Consider the following 17,200-nt stretch of genomic DNA (forward strand, 5'->3'; position numbering starts at 1 on the left):
TCTATATATTATTATTTTGAATTTCTTTTTACATAATATATATTTTAATAATCATTCATATTCTATTAGTTTTATATACATATAAGTCATTTCAAATTCATCAACTCATCAATTCATGCATTATGTATATTATGTGTTCCTCGATTCATAATTATTTTAAAATTGTTTTATATCACATTGGCTTCTAATTTCTATTTTGTCTTATACATTTTGCATTGATTGTTTCATATTATATCATATATATTATTGTTGCATATTGTTTATTCGTTTTTGTATTGTTATATTAATTATTCTCTATCCATGCTTGAAAATTTAATATCATTTTCCTTAGATTAATTATATTTAATTGTTTATTTTGTTAGTTGGCTAAATAAGATTATATTATATTCATGCACTAAGTATTGTATGTGTGCACATTATTCTATGTTTTTTTTTTTTTTACTTTTAGTCTACAAATGTTGCATTATAATTTTCAACTTTTTTAAAAGCAATCGTTCCATTTTATTCCAAGTAAAATTAAAGCGTCTTGAGCTAGCTTATAATGGTTTATTTAAAGGTTTTCAAATAAGGCAATGTTCGATGTTTTGAAAATTCGAAGAAATCGTGCCCTACCATACTGGGTTTCGATTCTTCGTTAGACTAAATCATGGGACATCTTTTTGTAATTTTCAACGTGCAAGCCTTCGGGTATCAAAAATCAATCGTATTTTCAAAAGTATGAAGAATCGCGTCCAATCGTGCTGGATGTGATGCTATATACCTTCGAAACAAGAGAATTTTGACGACCAACTTGAACTATATTTCAAAATATTTTAAAATCTTAGACATTAAGACATTAATTAATCAATTTGATACCAATTTTGAGCGTTACGAGGGTGCTAATCCTTCCTCGTACGTAACCGACTCCCGGACTCGTTTCTCGATTTTCGTAGACCAAAATCGTTGTTTTAGTAAAACAAAACATTTTAAAACAATTAAATTATGAGTTAGTCCAATCACACCTAATAAAAGATCGGTGACGACTCCCATGTTCGTTTTCGTTTTCAAAACCAAAATCGATCCTCGTTTTCAAAAAAATAATTTCGACACTAGAACATTCAAATAAGTACCTAAGCTTGAAATAACACTTAGAAACCACTAATAAAAAATTAAATTAAGACCTTAAAGCGTACGACCAAAACAACATCTATTAATGAATTCAAGACGATGCAAGATCTTGCATAGATCTGCATTTACACTACCTGATGACTAGATCTGAGATGTCAGATGACTGTATTTGTTTACCATATCAATTTGGAATGTTTAGGGCTGATATAAATAGATAAAATTTGAAGAACTTACCGCCTGAAGGGGTGGTAAAAATAATGGTGTTCCAAGGGTGACAATACCACAAGCAGCAGCAGAGAAAGGGGCTAACTTGGGCCGCATAAAAAGATATCTTTGAATAGAAAAGGGGACCCTTTTTAGGGCTGGAAAAAACATTAAATTGGCTGCAAAAAATAACAGAAAAAATCTGCTCAAAAGGAAAAGAAAAAGATGAGAAAAGAACTAATTGACACCACCACGAGTGGAGGAGAGGGGCAACAATGAACAGTAAAGAGAGGCTGATTTGGACGGAATAGAGGAGAGTTTTGGGGCAGCAAAGAGACTAATTTAGGGGTTTAAAACAATCAACAAAGTGCCTGAAAAAATAACAAAAAGAATTAGGCAAGGGGGTGACACAAAAATGGTGAAATCGTTGTGTTTTGGGACGTACAAGGGAAAAATGGAAGAAAAAATTTATAATAAAGGAAGAAGGAGATGGGAGGGACAACAAGAACAAATGAAAAAGCTGAAAAAAATGAAAGAATAACATATATACCTAGGGTTTCCTAGGCTGGGCGTCACAAAATTAGGGGAGTGGGAGCAAAAATAACAAGATTAAACAATTTGTTAGGGAAGGGAATCAAGCTCGGATCTCTAAACCAATAACTCATCCTTGACATAATTTTACAAACTTAAAACCAAAAAATTGGGATGTTACAAGGATGAGCTAGAAACTAAAACTAAACTCTTTAGCAAAATAGAATTTATTAGAAAATAAATGTCACTTTAAAACGATAGCGTAACGATGCTTAATTTGGTATTTTTTGACTTAGCCCATAGTCTCTATTTGTAATAAAATTTGAAATAATTTTAGTTGAATAAAAGGTAACAAAATAATAATATTTTAATAAGAATATATAGTCCTACTAGGACTACATATGCTAGGCAGTCCCATCCACTTCTAAGATTAGGATTTTCCACCCATGATGTTTTAGATGGACCTATTGGGCTCATTCATATGTTAAGTACAATTATATACTTCTCATTGGTCTTTAAAACCAACTCCAAAACTAATTTTCTATTCCCAAAATATTAATTAATTAATTAGTTAATTAAATTATTTAATTAATTATTTTCTTAACCCAATTTTAATTCCATTAAAATCATGACGACTTTTATCAGTATTAGAATTTATGAGTAAATAAATTTGATTGCCTTGTTCAATAAAATTGTTATTACTAATTAATTTAACTTTCATGTCAAACTTCAATTATTTAATTACAATCAATTAAATAAGAATTCAAATAAATAAATTTAATCTCTAAGTCATCTCTTGATAATAGCGAGAAAATGCATTCACTGTAAATAGTGATACATGCGAACTATTTCTCTAATTCTTCATTTTCACCAATGACTGAATTGAACTAACAGAGGGGCCAATTAGACATATATAATTATGGTTCAAATAATTTGTAGTCATGGAGTCAATTTACTAAAAGTATCATGATTGAACTCTCCCTATTATATATAATTGTAACATCTCAAAACCCAAGTTAGAAGAAATTGAGTTAGTGGAACCAAGAGTGGTTACGTCCGAAGTTTGACTTAAGGTTGTGAAATCATGACAATTTAATTAATTTGATTCAGTGGCTAAGTGATGTGTTTCTGTGTGTGAGGTTCTGAGTTTGAACCTTGTTTATTGAATTTTTATTATTTTTCCTAAACCCCTATTTTTGAACATTTAGTTTCTAAGTTATTTGTGTTCAATTGATGTCAACAGTGAGCCTAGTGGTTTAGTGGTTAAGCTTTTGTATGCCCTTTGTTCTTGTGTTCGAGTATATGTGAAAGCAATAAGAAAAAAATATTTTTTTATGTTGCCTTTGAGAGCTAGTTTTTATTTTTTAAATACTAACTAAGAGCCTTCTTTCTAAAATATTTATTTTCCCGTTTTGTTCTTCCAACATTCTACCATTACTTTCTTCTTCTTTTCTGTTCTCTTTTCCTTTTATTTCCTTCCGTTAATTTTGTTGTTGTTCTATCGAGGGAATTGCATATTTTGTCATTTTCGACTGAAAGGTTAACTACGTAAGTTTTGTTGTCGAAGTTTTGTTAATGTTCCTCTCGTTCATTATTTGTCAAAACTGAATTTTTCTGCTTATTTTTTCCAATTTCACTTCAATTGGTTCTCTTTCTTACCTGAAGGGGTTGTATATCAAGATACTCCACCGGTTTAAGTACTTATGGTTCAGGATACGAGTGAGGGTAAACGCTGAAGTTCAATTTAGGGTTTTTGGGTTGAAAGTTTTTTACGAAAATTTGGTAGTAAATATGTTAGTTATTGAATTGGTTATGGAAATTGTTTGATCGAGGTTTGATTGTTGTTTTTAGGGTCCAGAATTCATCTTTGTTGCTTTTACATCAAAATCGAACCATGTGTGTCACGAAAACCAAAAATTTTACAGACGATGAAAGCCGAAATTAGTGACTGTTGACAACACACGGCCGTGTGGTAGGCTGTGTGAGCCACACTGCCATGTGGTAGGCTATGTAACTCTCTGACTTGGGTCAGACGGATGTCTGTCCAAGCCGTGTGAGGTAGGGGTGTGGAAATTTTGGGTAAAACCAAATTAATTCGGTTAATCGACCGAATTCAATTAACTGGTCGGTTACCCGAATTAATTCAGTCTGGGTCGGTTAATAATTTTTTAGAATTTCAGTTAACGGTTAATTCGGTTCAAAATCGATCAGTTAACCGAATTAACCGAATTTAATAAATAATATTATAATACATAAGTATTTGGTCGATTCGGTTAATATTTTGGAAATGTAAATTGATCGGTCGGTTAAGTCGGTTAATTTTTGATATGTTTTATACTTGTTTTAACCAAAAATAAAATATATATAAATTTCGGTTAATTCGGTTAACCGGCTGAATTAACCGAAAAAGTTCGGTTCGATTAATTTTTTTGAAAAAATTTTAGTTCAATTAACGGTTAAGGGGTTAAAAGGGTAGGTTAATTCGGTTAATGATAGTTCGGGTCAGTTAACCAGTCAGTTAATTGATTGAACACCCCTAGTGTGAGTACCATTTTGATTGTTAGTTATATGGGCGAATGATACAGATGTGTGTCTAGACCATGTAACTCTCTGACTTGAGCCCTATGGGAGTGTGCCATGCCGTATGGGCTACACAATCCAGCCATGTAGACTGTTTGAATCTACATGGGCGTATGAGCCAAAAATTAAAATTTTGCCCTAGGACCGTAATCGTCGTTCAAATCGAATGTAAGCCTTCCGTAGGGTACGTATAATCTGAAACAAGCTATAAAACTTAATTTTTGATGATATGTTGATGACTAATCTGTTATCTATAAATATATCTGATATGATATAAGCTAAATAAGCATGATCTGTTAGCGTATAATATGTTTTTGTTTGGGACGTGTTTAAGGTATGTGATTTATTCAAGTATGATCTGTGCTCTATTAATTTTGATGGTTCGTTTCTGTGTTACCTTGCTGGTTTTGAACATGTGATATCCGAATAAGTTGTTGTGTTTGATACTGGTTCTGATATGTAACTATACATGTGACTTCATGGTTATTATTCATTAAAATTTGACCAATCTGTTTTGTAGAGCGTGGTTTTACATGCCTTTTGTTTCTGTTATTGTACGACAGCGTGTCCTACATGCTTATCATTCTGATTCTGAATATGCATGCCATGACACATTGTATAGGGTTCGAGATGATGTGAAAGAAGAAAGTTTCTGAAAGTTCAATAATCTGCATTATCTGATGGTTTATCTAAAATTCTATCTGGTAGCTTGTCTGCAATTATGATGGTGCGACCACATACATATATTTTGGAAGCTTGGCTACAACATAGTGGCTTAACCACTTATATCTAATCTGGCAGTTTTAACTGTAATTCTGGTGGAATTGTCCACAATTATCTGTTGGTGTGATTTAGTTGGATGAGTTCTTGGGAAACTCTATTTTGATGTGTAGCAGAGTTGGGTAGAATATTTTCTAATAAATCTGCATTCTAATTTTTTGAAAAACACTGCATTGGCATAATCATGCATGCTCTGTTCCATTATACGACTGTTATGAAAATCTCTATGACACTTTGATTTGTTCTGCTCTAGTTATATGATTGTTGTGAAATTCTCTGCATTATTCTGATTTGTATATGGTGTTTTGTTTGATCTTTGTTTGAGTTTAGTTATACACTAAGCTTCATAGTTCACCCCTTTGTTTTATCTATGTCTGTTCAAGTAAACCTCTAACTTAGAATCGACCGACATGTGGGAGCTCGAATTATTTTTGCACTTAATGTAAATATAGTGAATTTCGTAATTATTTGTTTTGATCTTTTGGGTTTCTAATCTATTTCAAAACTCATTTTGGGTTTCAAAACTAAAACTTCAAAAATGGTTTTCCACTGCAAATTAAGTAATTTCTTAAATGGTTTCTAAAAGTGAACAAATAGCTTTCTGATGATTGTTTTTGAAATTCGTATTTTCTTAATACTTACTTAAATCAGTTTTCCCAGTGAGTTGATGTAATTTCTTCAGATTCAATTATAACTTCTAAACCGAGTTTGGGATATTACACTTAGTGGTATCAGAGCCAGGTTGTGAAATTTAAGCTATAATTTTTGGATTAAAAATCTCTCTAAAAAGTGTTTTAAGTGAATTGAATTTCTTATTGACTTTGATAATTGAGATTTTTGAAAAAAGTGTGTTCAGGTTTTGATTATTTTCGAGTCTGTCAAAAGGGAATCTAAGACTCTGACGTTGATCCTATAAGTATCTTATTTTAGCTATACTGGATATCTTAGCAAAAACTATAACACAAGGGTTACTCTATCTTAGTTGAAGACTGCTGTTAGAACTGTAGATTAGAATAATAAATATTCATGGTCATGATGTGCGAGGATGTGGTGGACATAGCCGAGTGACTCGAGCCAAGTCCTCTTCTCGAAGCAATGAGCCCAATATGGAAATTAGTGAGTCTATTAGAATGCTCGAATCTGAGGGCGATAACTAGGAAGCTGGGGACACTGTTATGTCCCAAGATGTGTTTGAGGATTTCCAAAGGGTCGACGATACCTAATTTGGATCTGTGGGTTAAGAGTCTATGATTGAACGACCTTATATAAATAAGAGCAGTTGAGGTACTAATAATTTGAATCTGCGACCTAGGAAGTGAGCCAAAATAGTCAGGACTCAACGGGTTGAAGAAGTTGTGATCATGGATCAAGTTCTGATTTGCGATTACTGTGATACGTGCCACACAAACAATTATTGGAAGAAAATGGGGGTGTGTCTCAGATATGGGTTCATAGAGCATTGAGTTAGGGGTTGCACATGATACTCTTTTAGTTAGGTACGAGCTGCTGCTTGGTAACGAAATCAGAGATAGGGACATACGACTAGACGTCGAGGAAGTCAGGATGTATCTGGCAATGATATAGGTATTTTTTTTATCTGATTCAATTCTGATCTGCTTTGATAAGAATTGTTGGTACCTATGTGCTTGTGGTAAATGATGTTGTCAATCATGTATGTGAGAATCTGGGGGAGAGGAGTCATTAGTGATACTTTTGTAGAGAGTTCTTGTAATAATCCAAGTTAGTGAATAGAAAATCTGTTAAAAACAATGTTTGGATTTGTGTTGAAATTAAACTTGCGTAGCGATAGCGTGGTGATCAATATGAATAAGAACATTTCAGATTTTGTGGTTTAGCGACTGGTGAGATCGTGGGAATTTCAAGGACGAAATTCTTTTAAGGAGGGGAGAGTTGTAACATCCCAAAAACCGGGTTAGAAGAAATTAAATTAGTGGAACCAAGAGTGGTTATATCCTAAGTTTGAGTTAATTAGTCTGGTTCAGTGGCTAAGTGTTGTGTTTGTGTGTGTGAGGTTTTAGGTTCGAAACTTGTTCATGAATTTTTGTTATTTTTCCTAAACCCTTATTTTTGAACATTTTGATTATAAGTTATTTGTGTTCAACTGATGTCAACGATGAGCCTAGTGATTCAGTGATTAAGCTTCTGTATACTTTTTGGTATTGTGTTCAATTCCCTGTGAAAGCAATAAGAAGAAAATGTTTTTCTATATTGCCTTTAAGAGTTAGTTTTTAAAAAAACTAACTGTGAGTCTTCTTTCTAAAATATTTCTTTCTAATCGCTATTTGCTAACGTCATATTTTCTTAATACTTACTGAAATCAGTTTTCCAAGTGAGCGATGTATTTTTTCCAGATTTGGTTATAACTTCTAGGTCGGGTTTGGGATGTTACAATAATTAGTAAAATAACTTATTAAGTATTTGTCCAATGACCTTTTCACATGTGTGTTACCCTAACAAGGTATCCTTCATCTCTTTGGATTAAATCTACTCGACCAATATGATTCTATTTTATTTTATGTTAACTATTATATATTCCTTCACAAAAACCCAATTACTAACACATAGTAATTAACACATGTGGCCATATTACTTCTTAGTCAATCTTCTAACACTAATGAAATGATACTCTTTACCCTTTATTGGGCCATAAATTCCATAATTGTAAATGAATTCATTCCATGAATTCCACAATTTTAAATGAAGTCATTCCATGTAGAATTTGTATACCCAATGTACCAAATTTTGGCTCTATTACTAATTGAACTCAGGCTATTGATCTGCCACAATTCGTTGTGGCAAATTAGATTCTTTTTAATTTTATGTTTTCGACACTTAACAAGTCCATCCACATGTGCTCTTACTTACAACAAATAAGAAGGTAAATCATCTTGGAGTAAGCCACTTTATAATCCCCTTCACCAATTCACAACCTCGCCAACCACGACTTTGTTAGTAGACAACACCTTATCTATCACACCCTCCTTTGGCGAGTTGGTATTGTTTGGAAGATTGCACTAGTGAGACCGACTAATTCACGAAACTTAGGCTGGTTAACGTTAGCGAATTTCCTAGTGATGTATTTAATTGAGCTTCGTCGAGTTTGAGAAATCTCATTTCACGGTTGGCAAGTTCTTTGTTTTGGCAAGATTCCTATTTAGCGAAATTTTCCATAGATAAGTCCACCACCCGTGTTTTGTGTTGCTACAAAGGTAATTGTACTAGTTAGTAGGACACGTCTAAGTCACCTAGCATCCTAGTAGAGGTAACGTGTCAATAACCAGGACACCTAAGGAGCGTCGTATGGTGTGATTAATTAGTGGAAACGTGTGTGCATAATTAGTAATCAGATATTAACCCTGAGTAGGATTTGGGCTAAAGATAGCTATAAATAGGACAACTCGATAGATGAGAGAAGATTTTTATTTTCATTTTCTCACATTGCCTTCGTTATCATCGAATAAAACCAAGAGGTGTTCTTCATCATTAATAAAGGAGTTTTTTGTTAGGCTTGTAGCTTTTTTCTTTAAGCAGGCTGCTGATAAATTCTTAAATATTCCTTTAAGTTTTACCAGATAGAAAGGAGTTTTTGTAACAACTGTACAAAAGGGTTTTCACTTGATTACTGGAATGGAAGAAAACTTCCATTCGAGAACTTTTTACATGCTTACAGATTAATTTTGTTTCATTGAGTTTTGGTTGTTCTTGTATTTGAATAAGTTATTTGATTGTTTTAGCCAAATATACAAGAGAAGGTCCCAGTGCTAAAGAGAAAGAACCTGTTGAGTAGAAAGCTCAGAATAGAGGTTTCTGGTGATTTCCTTTGTAACTTAAGTCTGTTATCAGCATTATTATGTTTAAACTTTCTTGTTGTATATCGAAGTAAGTAACTTAAATCTTTGGTCCTGATACTTCTATCAAAAGGGACGTGGTAAGGAGTCAATGCATGTAAGGTTATAGTCAGTAATTCAGAGATAAAAGTCTTACATATACATACTTTTTGATCAATTTCTAACGCAAATGAGATGATACTATGTACCCTTTATTGGGTTATAAATTCCATAATTGTAATGAAGTCATGCCATGTAGAATTTGTATACCCAATGGACCAACTTTTGGCTCTATTACTAATTGAGCTTAAGCTATTGATCTACCACAATTCGTTGTGACAAATTAGATTATTTTTAGTTTTATGTTTTCAACACTTAACATGTCCATTCACATGTGCTCTTACTTGCAACAAATAAGAGGGTAAATCATCATGGAGCAGGCCACTTTATAATCCCCCTACCAAATTACAACCTCACCAACCATGACTTTACAAGTAGACAACACATTGCCTATCACACCCTCCTTTGGTGAGCCGGTATTGTTTGGGAGATTCCACTGGCGAGACCACCTAATTCGCGAGACTTAAACGGGTTAATGTTAGCAAATTTCCAAGTGAACATTTAATTGAGATTTGCTGAGTTTACGAAATCTCATTTTGCGGTTGGAAAGTTCCTTGTTTTGGCGAGATTCTTATTTGGAAAACTCTCCCACAGATAAGACCACCACCCGTGTTTTGTGTTTCTACAAAGGTAATTGTACTGGTTTGTAGGACACGTCTAAGTCACCTAGCATCCTAGTGGAGGTAACGTGTCAATAACCAGTACATCTAGGGAGCCTCGTAGGATGGGATTAATTAGTGGAAACGTGTATGCATGATTAGTAATTAGATATTAACCCTGAGTGGGAGTTGGACTAGAGATAGCTATAAATAGGACAACCCGGTAGAGGAGAGAAGATTTTCATTTTGATCTTCTCTACTTGCCTTTGTTATCATCGAAGAAAACCAAAAAGTGTTCATCGTTACTAGAAAAGTTGTTTGTTAGGCTTGGAGCTTATTTATTTAAGCCGGCTGCTGATAAATTCCTAAATCCTTCTTGAAGTTTTACCAGATAGAAAGGGGTTGTTATAAGAACTGTAAAAAAGGGTTTTCACTTAATACTGGAATGGAAGAAAACTTCCATCCGGGAACTTTTTGTATACATACCGATTCGTGTTGTTTCATTGAGTTTTGGTTCTTCTCATATTTAAATAAGTTTTTTGATTGTTTTAGACAAAGATATGGGAAAAGGTCCTAGTGCTAAAAGGAAAGAGCCCGTTTGGTAGAAAGCTCAGAATTGAGGATTCTAATAAATAACTTTCATGTTGTATATTTAGGTAAGTAACGTAAATCTTTGGTCCTGATACTTGTGTCATAAGGGACATGGTAAGGAGTCGATGCATGTAAGGTTATAGTTAGTAATTCGAAAATAGAAGTCTTGCATGTGCATTGGTATAAATAATCCTTCCTTGGTGCACAAGCTCCGAATCCAGAATGGTGTAAGAAGGTATTAGAGTGTTTTTACGTCTGATGATGAAAAGAAGATACAATATATTATGTTTTACCTCTGATATGGTACTTTGGTGCAAACCATGCTAGTGAATACCCATCCTTGTAGGGGAACACTCATGTGTTCAAATTAGAAAGAGGAATGATGGAGGTATGAAGGTTATGATTGGTCTAATGTCTCTATAAAGCGGTATGAAGATACATGAATATTGGTTTTTCGGAACAAGGATCAGAAGCTAGCACAAGGAAGGGATTATACTGATAAAAAGGTGTATATTGTGTTAAACATAGTGTAAACATTACATGAAGCATAATACGTACGTTAATCGTCATAAAGCAAATGTGGCATACAACTAGAGAAGTTGTGCCTTAGGTCCATTATATACGGGTCTCCAATAGCAGATAGTGTCCTCCATAGGGCTGTGTATTGTTGTGGAAGTATCTTTCAATAAATACTTCAAAAATAGGGCAAATTGTATCCGACAGAATTAGTGTACCGTTTTGTTGGTCTAAGTCTGAGTCTAGTGGTGTTTGTTGAACCCTATTGTGGGATTATATTTTCTTGGAACGCACTGAGTTCTTAGGAACTTGCTTAGTTTCTTTTCTTATAAATTTCATGCTCTTAGGTTGGACGTATGATAACTCTTGAACAGAGTTATATTTCATGCGTTTAGACCTAGCTAAGTGTTTGTACTTAAGAACATTTAGTTGCACTTGAGGGCATTTCATTAGTATTTTTCCTTCATAATTGCATTAGAAGCTTGGACTATATTTGAATGTTATTTGTTACTTTTAATTGCTTGCGAAATGGCTCTGTTTGGTTGGTTTGTAGGTGCAGGATGAGGAACAAGAAATAAACGAGTGAAATTTTTTTCTAGGCAAAAGGGTGGATAGTTTGCCGACTTGTATGCCATGACAATTCGCGACTCCGGGAAATGACTGAGTCAACAGTGAACGCATACTAGTTTCAGCCAACTCTACTTGTACCAGATAAATCTGCCCAAAAAGAAGAGGAAAGAAATCTTGGCCTGTTGGTTTTATCTTAGAAAAAAAAATTTAAAAAGAGGAAAAAGGTAATGAGATAATGAGCTGATAACCACTTACCCAAAAGGAAGGGATTTTTAAACCAAAAAGAAGGGATTTTTAAACCAAAAAGAATTTAAAAAGAGAAAAGATAATCTTGGGCTATTGCCTAAACCTTAGTATACTTACTTATAAAAGGCCAATGAAGGAGACCTCAAAGGGAGAGAGAACAACAAGACTAGAAAATCCTAAGGCAAGAGCAAAAGGGTTCGATTTAAAAAGGAAGCCATCCTCTTGGCTAACACAAGGCACTGTGCTGCTAAGCATGGACCAGTGGAAGTTATTCTCTCGATGTTCTTCCATTATCTCCATCGTGTTCTCTTGTGAATTGATTTGGTTGTAAACGATAGTGATGGTTTGGAATTTTATTTCCCAACCGATGAGTTAAATCTCATCGGGTTGGGATTATTTTGATAACACTTAACTGTTTTTAATTTTCATAGAATAAATCTGATTATCTTGTTGCCCTTTCAATTATTTAAGTGAAATCCTTAAGAATAGTCGATGGCATATTATTCTTATTAAGTTAATTTAATACGGAAAGAGGTTAGATTAATTTACCTAATATTGGATGGCATGAGCAAGCATTCGAACGATGCTTGCGTTATACAAAAAGAATTACACAGGTTGTTGTAGTAAGACCTTGTATGAGCAGGGAAAGTAACTTGAGGTTTTTCCCCCGAAAGAGACAGACCACTTTAGGACTCTTCTACACAGTAAGTTAATCAAGATTTTTCCATGGCATTATCGACAGTGAAGGTTGATTCTAAATAATCCCAAACTATCGCATAAATATCGTAGACAATATATCTTTATTTTTTGTCTAAGTATCTTTGCCACAACATAATTAGTAGTTATTTATTTATAAAATATTTGCATATCGCTCTCATATTTGCCATTGCATATTTACCTTATTTTTTTCCATAACATTTCATTCAATCATTTTTCCATAGCATTAACCCGATTTTATTAAAATAACTTGACCAACTTTGGGCCTTAATCGAATCCTCGTGGGAACGATACCTACTCATCACTTTATTACTTGATTCGACGTGTATACTTGCACAAATCGCATATCATTTCACAAGTGACAAGTTTTTGTCATCTTTGCCAAGGATCGGCAATTTGGTAAAATTTGGTTTGGTTATTTTACTTAGTAGTTTTATTTAATTTAGTTTAATTTATTTTTTATAGGTTTGCAATCAGTGCATGAGAAGAGGCATTCCTGCTAACACAAAATACCTTTTTAATCCAAAGATTTACAGAACTTTGCGAAGAAGGTGAAAAGAACTGAGAAATATGGCTAGAAACATGAATGATCCTATTCCTAATGACAATTTAAACGGGCATGACTTAACGAAAATCCAAATGGTTGAGAAGCTAATCCTCTCATTATACATATGATAGATGATCAAGATAGACCAATTTGAGAGCATATTATTCCAATGTTGGATGATTTGAATCCATGGATAGTCAGACCAACCATACAAGTTTAGTGGTTTGAACTGAAACCAGTAATGTTTCAGATGTTGCAAACAATAGGACAGTTCGGTGGACTACCTACTAAAGATCTGAGACTACATTTAAGACTTTTTCTTAAAGTCTGTGACTCATTTAGACAACAGGGTGTCCCTAAAGATGTTCTGCGGCTTAATCTATTCCCATATTCTTTGAGAGATGGTGTAAGAATGTGGTTGAATGCTTTTCCGTCTTGAACAGTGGCATCATGGAATGATCTTTGCCAGAGAATTTTGCTACGGCATAATCCCTCAAATATGAATTCCAAGCTTAGAAATGACATCATATCTTTTTTGTAATTGGAGGATGAAACGTTATATAATGCTTGGGAACAATTTAAGGAGTTAATTTGAAAGTTTCCAATGCATGGATTTTAGCATTGGACTCAGATGGAGATATTTTATAATGGATTGAATGCACTTACGAGAATGGTATTTGATGCTTCTGCCAATGGTACTTTATTGGATAAATCTTACAATAAAGCGTATGAGATTTTGGAACGGATTTCCAGTAATGATTATCAGTATTCTACCATGAGAGTTGGGATTGGCAGGAGAGCGGCTGCAACCATAAAACTTGATGCAATCACTTTATTGACCGCCCAAGCATCTTCTCTAGCAAACATAATTAAAACAATAAAAATCCCACTGTCATCCACGAAATAAAGTCGGCTAAACTGTCATGTGTGTCCTGTAGAGAGAATCATTGTTTGACGAATGTCCATTAAACTCAGTGTCAGTGAACTATATCGGTATTTCCCACTGGAATAATAACCCCTATTATAACACCTACAATTCAGGGTGGGGGCAGCGTCCGAATTTTAGTTGGAGTAATCAAGATGCAATAAATTTCAACAATGCCGCAAGACAGACTGTCAACAATACACTGCTAGATTATGTTTAACTGATTTCAAGGTAAAATATTTAATACGGTTAATCATCATCTTATACTTCTATTGAAGCTTTATTAACAGAATATATGGCTAAGAAAGAGGTTGTTATCCAGAGTCAGGTACATCTCTCTGAGCTCTTGAGAATCAAGTGGGGCAGATAGTGAATGCTTTGAAATCAAGGCCACAAGGAACATTACCAAGTGATACTGAGAATCTGAGGTCTCGAGGTAAGAAGCATTGTAAGGCCATCACTCTCAGAAGTAGAACTCAGTTGAATGACATTGTTAAAAATGCCATGGAAGAGGAGGACACGAGACTCAATCATGAAAAGATCTCAAAACCTACTGAAAAGCATACAACACTTGAAAAGGAAACACAAAAAAATGTTGTGGCAGAATCAGATCATGTTGCCAAAAAAAATGTAACGGCGGAGGAGGACTCAAAATTCAACCATGAAAATAATTCAGAACCATCTTAAAAGAATTTGGAACCGTCTGAAAAGCACACTGCAACTGAAAAGGTAAAAAAACTCTTGCCGAAAAAAAATCATATCACTTTGCTAGTGGAAATGCCACAGCAAAACGATATAAACAACCTGAAGGACGACCACCTTTTCCATTTCCTCAGCGATTCTACAATTGTAAACAAGAGGCCCAATTCAAAAGATTTTTGGATGTTTTGAAACAACTTTACATTAACATACCGCTAGTCGAAGCGTTGGAGCAAATGTCCAACTAAGTAAAATTCATGACAGACATATTGTCGAAAAAATACAAATTGGGAGAATTTGAGACTATTGCTCTCATTGAAGGGTGCACAACAATATGGATGAATAAGCTGCCTCCAAAGTTAAAAGACCCAAGGAGTTCCACTATGCCTTGTTCAATTGGAAATCGTTATGTTGGTAAGGTGTTATGAAATTTAGGAGCGAGTATAAATCTAATGCCTATGTCTATTTTCAGGAAGCTAAAAATCGAGAAAGCAAGACCTTTTATAGTTACGTTGCAATTGGTGATCGATCCTATGCCATCCGGAAGGTAAAATTGAAAACATGATGGTAAGAATAGATAAATTTATTTTTCCTATGGATTTCCTCATTTTAGAATTTGAAGCTAACCAAAATGTGCCAATTATTCTTGGACAACCTTTTCTGGCTATAGGCAGAACTTTAATTTATGTGCAGAAATATGAACTAACCATGAGGATAAGTGATCAGCAGATAACGTTCAATGTATTTAATGCCCTGAAATATGCTGATGAGAATAAATAATGTTGTGCCATTGGATTACAGAAAGAACAGTGGAGGAATTCACAAGATTTTGCCACAACAATTCTGATATTGACAAAGAATCACTTAAGCAAAGTGATATAGTAAGTTTTGAGGAACTTAAGCAGTTTGTGGTCAGACCGAAGGAGAAGTCTGATTTATCTGATCGCTCTTCTATAAAAGAACCTCCCAACAATGTTAAGGGTATTAGAAGTTTTTTAAGACATGCAGCATTTATAGAAGATTAATTAAGAATTTTTTGAAGATATTTGAACCCTTGTGCACTTTGCTGAATTAAAATAGACCTTTCAATTTTTATGAACATTGTTTGGTAGCTCACATATATCCTTATAGAGCTGTTGATGTCAAAGACACGAAACGTGGGTCACATTTAAAGATAATGGACAATGCTTAAAGCACTACTGGCGTGCTCATGTGGAACAAGACAAGCAATCTATTGACTTCTGCAATGCTTGATTTAGTAGTTTTTTATTTTATTTTATTTTTCATTTATTTAATTGCTTTACTTTAGTTTCGTCTTTATTTTATGTTGTTTTCATTTTTTAGTTTCATCTTAATTTCATATTATTTTCATTTCTACTTTTGTTTTTGAATTAATGAGTAGTTTTTTCTAGATTCATGGAGACTGACATAGTCCCCATAAATCCACTCATAGGGCCAAATGAAGTACCTACACTCCAATCCAAGCTAGGGAAGTTTTCTTTCCCTATCTCATGCATTTTATTTATTTTTCCGTGACATTTTTTGAGTATACCTATCTTTTTGTTTCTTGTTACATATTTGTACATAGATTGAGGACAGTGCATCCCTTAGGTTTGGGGTGTATTGTACACCTAGGCTGCACTTTATATTTAGTATGTATGCTTATTTTAGTATAGTTAATTTGTTTTACCATTGTATTGCTCATCTATGAGAAGTACAGTCTTTACTTATGATGTTTGATGATGAGCTTAAATTTTTCAATACACCTAGAATATGTGACAGTGGATTTGGTGAATTTAGCTTACGTTGCTTGAAAATTGATCCCTAAAAATGAGATGGCCTAATATTCAGTTTTCTTTTGGAATATAGTAGGTTTCTTTAATGAACATAGAGATTTTTCAATCCAAACATTAGTTATATTGCCACAACATTATTTAAATAAAAGTACAGTAGGCACTCCAATGCTTAGAATTGCCAAGTAAGTCAACGCCACTTTGTTTGCTCTATCGTGCTATTGATTAGAAATGTGAGTTTAAATAAGAGTGTGTAATAAAGGAAATAAAAATTAGGGGCATTCTATTGTAGCAAAGGGTTGAGTAGCTAAGGAGGTAGTTGTATGCTCCATTCGTCTTTTTATCAAAAGCCTTACTCTTCATGAGTGACTGTTGATTTAAATTGTGACATAATTAAGTACTCGGCAATTCGGTGTATGCTTCACTGTGATTGTCAGGTCAAAAGAATTTTTTGACATGCTAAATCCCTTAATAATAATACTTTAAAAAAGAAAAAAAAATAAAAAAAGGAAAGCAAAATCAATTGTGAATAATATATTGTGAAAAAACTTGAAGCAAGTGACTTCTGTTTAGTTAACAAATGAACTAAGTAAATTAGGAGATGTTTGTTATAGGCCGAAAGAGATAATATATGAGTATTTAGGAAATTTTTTTTTTAGGGAGAAATTTTTTGCACTGCCTTTGTTGAGCAAACCTGTGAAACTCGATCGAGTTTTAGGAAAAATAAGATTGCTGAGAAATGATGTAATATGTTGTTCTTCGAATAGCCTAGTAGTATGAGTAGGTTTGTAACATCCCGAATTAGGGTCTAATCAGAAAACTGGTTT

At 33.8% G+C, this 17,200-nt stretch overlaps 1 non-coding gene across 1 annotated transcript; it reads right to left on the reverse strand.

The window, feature by feature from the left end:
• Positions 1–13,464: 13,464 nt before the first annotated feature.
• LOC128295696 (small nucleolar RNA R71) lies at positions 13,465–13,571 on the reverse strand. Its single transcript, XR_008286255.1, has one exon. It is a non-coding gene; the product is annotated as a small nucleolar RNA R71 (small nucleolar RNA).
• Between the last annotated feature and the right edge of the window lie 3,629 nt (positions 13,572–17,200).

Source organism: Gossypium arboreum, chromosome 7 (assembly GCF_025698485.1).
Source record: "Gossypium arboreum isolate Shixiya-1 chromosome 7, ASM2569848v2, whole genome shotgun sequence".
Classification (NCBI taxonomy): Eukaryota; Viridiplantae; Streptophyta; class Magnoliopsida; order Malvales; family Malvaceae; genus Gossypium; species Gossypium arboreum.